A 7718-nucleotide genomic window follows, 5' to 3' on the forward strand; every position below is an offset into this window, starting at 1 on the left:
GATGGACATTTTGGGTTGTTTCTACTTTTTGGGTCATAGAGTAACTCTAATGTTTAGCCTTTTGAGGCACTGCCACAGTGTTTTCTAAAGCACAAGCTTTTTACATTGGTTGTACCGTTTTACATTTCCACCAGCAAACTATGAGGGTTTCAGTTTTCTCCACGCCCTGGCCAACACTTACTTATTGTCCATCGTTTTTATGATAGACATCCTAATGAGTATAGCCACTTTGGAAAACAGTGTGGCAGTTCCTCAAAATGTTAAGCTCAGTGTCCTGATCCCTACTCCCTGATGATTGTTGTAGCTTTCCTTTTTTTCTCTATTTTTTTTTTGCCCCATCCCACTCCACTCCTCTGTTGTATTTTCTTTCTCCTCTCCTCTCCTCCTTTCCTTTCCTCTTGTCTCCTCCTCCCCTCCCCTTCCTTCCACTGCCCTCCCCTCTCTCCTATCCTTCTGAGACAGGGTCTCATTCTGTCACTCAGGCTGCAGTGTAGTGGTGTGATCATAGCTCACTGCAGCCTCAATCTCCTGGGCTCAAGTGATCCTCCCACCTCAGCCTCCCACGTAGCTGGGACCACAGGCATGTGCCACCACGTCCGGCTAATTTTTGTTTTTTTGTAGAGATGGGGTCTCCCTATGTTGCCGGGGCTGGTCTTGAAGTTCTGGGCTCAAGTGATCCTCCTGCCTCAGCCTTCCAGAGTGCTGGAATTACGGGCATGAGCCACTGTACCCAGACTTTTGGTGAGTTAAAAAAAAAAACTGGCTGGGCATCGTGGCTCATGCTTGTAATCCCAGCACTTTGGGAGGCCAAGGCGGGTGGATTACCTGAGGTCAGGAGTTTGAGACCAGCCTGGCCAACATGGTGAAACCCTGTCTCTACTAAAAATACAAAAATTAGCTGGGTGTGATGGCATGCACTTGTAATCCCAGCTACTTGGGAGGCTGAGGCAGAAGAATTGTTTGAGCCTGGGAGACAGGTTGCATTGAGCTGAGATCTTGCCACTGCGCAGCCTGGCTGACAGAGTGAGACTCTAACTCAAAAAAACAAAATAAGTCTGAATGCGGTGGCTCATGCCTATAATCCTAGCACTTTGGGAGGCCGAGGCAGGCGGATCACGAGGTCAAGAGATTGAGACAGTCCTGGCCAACATGGTGAAACCCTGTCTCTACTAAAAATACAAAAATTAGCTGGGCATGGTGGTGTGTGCCTATAGTCCCAGCTACTCAGGAGGCGGGGGCAGGAGAATCACTTGAACCCGGGAGGCAGAGGTTGCAGTGAGCCGAGATCACACCACTGCACTCCAGCCTGGGTGACAGAGAGACTCCATCTCAAAAGAAATAAATTAATTTAACATAATGTAGTTTAAAAATAAATTTTTTTAAAAAAAATTCTAAGCCTGGCTTCCTAGGTGTCATATCTGGGTCAGAATGACTTAGTGGTCAGCCAGTAATTTGCTAAAGGTTGTCCTTAAACACCTTGGGCCAGTATGTCTTCTGCTCTTTGCTGACAAAGTTGTGTGTGGCTTGGGAAACACATTCAAAGTTTGGAGAGTTTACAAGTCTTCCTTGACTTTTACTTCCTGATAGGCCTCTATTTTATACTCATGTCCTTCTGTGTCTGTGCAATGCCTTACATTCAGCCAAGGAAATGTAAATAACTGGGCCCCTCTCTGGTACCTTGAACTTCAGTGCAGCCTTGCACATGCACACCAGCCTTCTAGACAACCAGGGCCTTGAAAGTGTTTATCAAGCCCCACTATTACTGTCCTGTTTTCTGGAAATCTCCGTAAACTTCTCGTAGATCTGCTATTCTGTTGCTGGCTTCAACCAATATTATAACCTCAGGTAACTGCGATGTTGGTTTCCCTTGATTGTATGAAATTGAGTTTACTATTGTTTTAAACACCTCTGGGCATAGGACGTTTTTGGTGTTCATTCTTTATGAAGTAATTACCCTCTAGCATCTAAATTGTTATTTTTTATGGCTTGCCTTGACTTTCCCTGTAAAATCAGCTCGAAGGGACCTGGCGGGGGAGGGAGAGATGGAAGCAGCCTTGGGCTAATAGCCCTGTAGTCTCCCACTGGTCTTAGCAAAAGGTTCCACAGGTTTTCTTAAATTCTTCTTAATTTGTGTAATTTTTGTCTGTTTCCAGAGTCCTGAAATTATTGTTTTTGACAATTTTTACAGTTTTATCATTGTTTTAAGGAAGAGAGGATTTGCTGAGTTCCTCTGCCCTTCCAGAAGTCCTGCCTAATTTATGTTTTAAAAGATCATTCTTAAGTGTTGTTACCACAAAAAAGTATGTTACATAATGCACATGTTACTTATTAGCTCAATTTAGCCATTCCACAATGTATACGTATTTTAAAACATCATATCGTACACAATAAATATATATACTTCTTATTTACCAACTTTAAAAAAAGAACATTCTGTTGGCAGTGGAGGATGGATTGGATGGAAGGGAAGTTGGTGGTCAGGAGTATATAATTTTACTCAGCAGTACTTTGTAATCTGTAAGCAGAAATGGAGAATATAAACAGTTGGGTTGATTTGTGGGTGAGAATTGACATAGGTATGGTGGAAAATCAAGGAGATAGGAGAATAGAGAGTGTTGGTTACTGTTATTGAAGTCCCACTGTCCATGGACTCTTTCCTAAGTAGACAAGGAAGTGCAGTCCAAAAGTATGTGATGGCAATGGACTTTGGGGACTCAGGAGGAAAGGGTGGGAAGGGGGTGAGGGATAAAAGACTACAAGTATGGTGCAGTGTATACTGCTCAGGTGATGGGTACACCAAAATCTCCCAAATCACCACTAAAGAACTTATTCATGCAACCAAACACCACCTGTTCCCCTAAAACCTGTGGAAATAAAAAAAAAAATTTAAAGATAAAATAAAGAATTCCAGACCCCCCCAAAATCCAAAAAACCCCAAAAGTACACAATGGCTTTGGAAAATAGCTAAGAGGGTTAATGAATTAAAGGCCTTGAGGAAGTTGAAGGGTAAATTCAGGGAGTATAAGGTTTAGGAGAGTGGACCCTCTGTGTTCGGTTTTGGAAGTAGAGCCATTCCAGGTGTCACTACAGAAATGAATAACTGATACCTGGCAGGGGAGATACCATGATCACAAAGGTGGTTTTGTCAGGGTGAGGCCCATTCATTGCACTCTGGGTGTGTTGGCTCTTCCTAGTTCCCCAAATACAGCAAACTCGACTATGTAATTTGTGGTAGTGGGAGACTGCGTTTGTGCTTTCCCCTGAAATAAAATGGATGATTCAAATGGAATTGAGATGAAGAAATTAGAATAGGGTATGTCAAGGATCTATGAGGTTTGGGTGTTAGATCATCAAGGGGGATAATGAAGGCTTTCAGGATGAGAAGAGAAAAGGAAAACAGTTGGTACTGAAGTCCTCAGTGAATGTTGGGGGGAGAGTTGGAGATTGAAATTTAACATTGAGAGAGTCATAAAACTGAGTATTATGAACTTTCAAGAAAGAGGCTATTGAGGTAAGATGGCAAAATAATACCTTGGGGATCCAGGGAAGAAGATACAAGAAAATGATAACCTGATCTTGACTTACGGAAAGATATGAGCAAAGGAAAATGAACAGCCTCAGCTGGGTTTGGTTGTGTGCACCTGTAATTCCAGCTACTTGGGAGGCTGAAATGGGAAGACCACTCAAGCCCTAGGACTTCGAGGCCAGCCTGGGCAATATAGAGCAGGACCACTGTCTGGAAGGAAGGAAGGAAGGAAGGAAGGAAGGAAGGAAGAAAGAAAGAAAGAAAGAAAGAAGAGAGAGAGAAAGAAAGAAAGAGGCCAGGTGCAGTGACTCACACCTGTAACCCTAGCACTTTGGGAGGCTGGAGCAGGTGGATCATGAGATCAGGAGTTCAAGACCAGCCTGGCCAAGATGGTCAAACCCCATCTCTACTAAAAATACAAAAATTAGCCGGGTGTGTTGGCACACGCCTGTACTCCCAGCTACTCAGAAGGCTGAGTCAGGAGAATCGCTTGAACCCGGGAAGCGGAGGTTGTCGTGAGCTGAGATTGCACCACTGCTTTCCAGCCTGGGTGACAGAGTGAGACTCCATCTCAAAAAAAAAAAAAAAGGAAGGAAGGAAGGAAGAAAAGAAAGAAAGAGAGAGAGAGGGAGAGAAAGAAAGAACAGCCTCAAATGAAGAGCTTTGCCAGGGAGGAAACAGCAGCACAGTTCATGGTTTGGGATGACCAGAGTTCAGGTAAGGAGAGGAGATAGAGGTTGAATGGATAGGCATGACCCAAAAGCTGGAAGGCTTTAGGGAATGGTGACTAGTTTTGGCTCAAGCATAGGGTGCAATTAGTTGTGTAAGAAAAAGATAATATTGGGATCTACGTGATTAGTTGAAATCCAGAACATAACTAGAGTCATTATTGTTAAAAATAGTATTTGTTAGACAATAAACTCATAAAGCTGGAAACTTTTAAAAATTGTTTTGTTTAGATCTTACTGAAATTTGGGAACTGCTATTGGTAGCTGGGAAGTAATTTGACAGCTTTGGAATACTGTGACTATGAAAATGTGAAATTGGTATGTTCGATAAGTTACGAGTGCCACTACTGCAATTAAAGTTGACTATAGATCACAATTTTGGTAAGAATGAAGTTTAGTATAAAATAGATTTTTTTCTTGGGCTGTATCCGGTATATTGTGATGAATTTTGATATATTTTTGTAGTTAGAAAATTGGAGCTTAAAAAAATGTACTGATGCTGGGCATGGTGGTATGCGCCTGTAGTCCCAGCTACTCAGGAGACTGAGGCAGTAGGATAGCTTGAGCCCACGAATTCAAGGCTGCAGTGAGCTATGATTGTACCACTGCACTCCAGACTGGGTGACAGAGTGAGGACCCATCTCTAAAAACACGTATTGACTTTTCAGAATGACTTTTTTATATTCTTTTCCAGGACCATTTGAAACCCATAATATATAGAGGACTACTTAGGATCTGCTTAAGTATGAGGGTTCCATCTTAATTACCCTAGCTATATTTGATATAATTTTATCTCTGTATAAATAAGATACATAGCTAGAAGCATAGGAGAAGAGAAAATGTAAGCAAAAATGAGACTGAATCAGAGATGTAGAGCTCCAGTTTTGAAACCCTAAAATTAATTGCCATAATGATAATCAGGCACATATTGAGTTCTGACTACCATTTGTTACAGGATAAAAGAACATTGGAATAACTGGATACCAAGGTGCATAATTGCTGGCAATGGAGTGGAGGAGAGGAGTTGATTAGCTGGAAAGGAGCCTTATAGCTGTTTCTATACTAGTACTGTGTATTTGATATTGGTTGACAACAGCGGAAAAATTATTTATCACCATGCTAGGGACTTATTAAATTGATTTCTACTCTGAAATAATATGGAAGAATTTAATGGTTACTCTTAGAGATGTATTTCTTTATTTTTCATTCTAGCAGCCATCAGAAAAAAACAAATCACAAAAAATCTATTGCTTGTACAGTCCTCTGTCATTTGTGACCTGTGATATTGAGCTCTTGGTCTGTCAGAATTCCAGTTTATGAGGCAATCTGTGTCATTCTGGTTTAGCCAGGTGAGTGAGTAGTCCCCCGGCTCTGTAGAAAAGAACAAGAAAGAAAAGAGCAAAAAAGAGGAGTATGGAAAAATATAGATATGAATCTTAGACCCTAGAGGACAAGTTAAGGCCTCGATCACAAGCAACAAAACAGAGGAGGCCCCAGGGGCTGTGGACAAAGTCAGTAGAGTGGTAGTCATGAATTATACAAACTGAGAGAACTAAGAGAACTAAACCTGTGTGGGGACCTGGCTTAAGTTCAAGAATGAAGAATAATAAACTATAATTAAAATATCTATGAAGGCAAGGTTAAATAGAAAGGAAGTATGCTTTCAAGTTAAAATGAATAGAAGGCCAGGCACGGTGACTCATGCCTGTAATCCTAGCGCTCTGAAAGGCCAAGACGAGAGGATTGCTTGAGGTCAGAAGTTCGAGACCAGCCTGGACAACATAATGAGACCCCGTACCTAAGAAAAAATTTTAAATTTTCTGAAAATGATGGTGCACTCCTGTAGTCCCAGCTACTTGGCAGGCTGAGGCTGAAGGATTGTTTGAGCCCAGGAGTTTCAGGTTGCAGTGAGCTATGATGGCACCACTGTACTCTAGCCGGGGAAACAGAGTGAAACTCTCAAAGAAAAAGACCCCAAAAACTAAAAATGGATAGAAGTTTAATTATAGGCCGGGCATGGTGGCTTGTGCCTATAATCCCAGCAATTTGGGAGGCTGAGGTGGGAGGATCACTTGAGCCTAGGAGTTTGAGATCAGCCTGGACAACATAGTGAGACTTTGTCTCTGCAATAAATAAATAAATAAAATAAAATAAAAAGAAATTTAATTATGATGAATTATCCTTGTCTAATGAAATATTGGCTATGTAGAGATGACAATCATATTTTAAAGATTTCTTGGCCGTCTCCACTGCCAGCATCGTGCTAGCCCCTCGGGTCTTCACAAGGTCGGGTGATGCTCCAGAGTGGGAGACAAGCCAGTGTGGAAGCAGGTTGGATCCAGCTTCATTGAACATCATTATCAGTTATTTTATAATGATAGAACCCAATTAGGCGCAATTTACATTGATGCATCATGCCTTGTGTGGGAAGGACAACAGTTCCCAGGGAAAGCTGCCATTGCAGAGAAGTTGTCTAACCTTCTGTTCCAGAAAATCCAGCATAGCATTACGGTGCAGGACCATCAAGCCCTCACCAGATAGCTGCATCATCGGCATGGCTGTGGGCCAGCTTAAGGTGGATGAAGACCTCATCATGGGGTTCCACCTGATGTTCCTGTTAAAGAACATCAACGATGCTTGGGTTTGCACCAATGACGTGTTCAGGCTTGCCCTGCGCAACTTCGGCTGACCTCCTCTCAGTCAGGTGCTCACGATGTTTCAGTGCCTCATGATACAATAAAACCACAAAAATTTTCTTAACGACAAAAAAGATTTAATATTTAGTAGTTGAAAGAATGAATCCTGGCTCTCCTATTTACTAACTGCCTGATCATGGAAATATTACTTACCTTCTCCAAACTTCAGTTTCTTCATCTATCAGGTGAATTGATACTTACTGTAAGAATTAAAATTAAAAAAAAATAAAGCACACAACACGATGCCTGGCACATACTTAGAGCTCAATAAATGGTCACTATTAGTAGGCAGTGGAAAACAGAGTTAATGAGATGGAAGTTGAATCATGTAATGGATTATTCTTCACAGATAGGTATGCAATTATTTCTTGTCAGAGTAGCTTACAGAAGTTTAAAGATCAGAGCCTCTTGGATATCAGGCTATAATGAATGTAAATTAGGCTCATTTGAAGAAAGGTAGTTCCCGTTGTTTCTTGAGTTTGTAAGAAATTAGGTCTTCTATACATTTTCTCTGTTGGTTAATTTTAGATGTCAACTCAACTGGACTAAGGAACACCTAGAATCCTGGTAAAGCATCATTTTGGAGTGTGTCTGTGAGGGTGTTTCCAGAAGAGATGATTGTGCGAGTCTGAGTGGACTAGGTAGGGAAGATTTGCCCTCAGTGTGGGCAGGCATCATCCAATCTGCTAGGGACCTGTAGAGAATAAAAAATGAGGAAAAGGCGAATGTATTGATTTATCTGCTGGAGCTGGGATACATTTGTCTCCT

At 41.7% G+C, this 7718-nt stretch overlaps 1 non-coding gene and 1 pseudogene across 1 annotated transcript; both read left to right on the forward strand.

Annotated features, from left to right (window-relative positions):
- Positions 1–3097: 3097 nt before the first annotated feature.
- On the forward strand, positions 3098–3263 carry LOC135271569 (U1 spliceosomal RNA). The gene has a single exon (XR_010339692.1). It is a non-coding gene; the product is annotated as a U1 spliceosomal RNA (small nuclear RNA).
- A 916-nt stretch (positions 3264–4179) lies between these two features.
- LOC105732782 (nuclear transport factor 2-like) lies at positions 4180–6943 on the forward strand (annotated as a pseudogene).
- The last annotated feature ends 775 nt before the right edge of the window (positions 6944–7718 follow it).

This window comes from Aotus nancymaae, unplaced genomic scaffold, assembly GCF_030222135.1.
Source record: "Aotus nancymaae isolate 86718 unplaced genomic scaffold, 86718_ANA_hifiasm-v0.15.2.pri h1tg000081l, whole genome shotgun sequence".
In the NCBI taxonomy this organism is placed as follows: Eukaryota; Metazoa; Chordata; class Mammalia; order Primates; family Aotidae; genus Aotus; species Aotus nancymaae.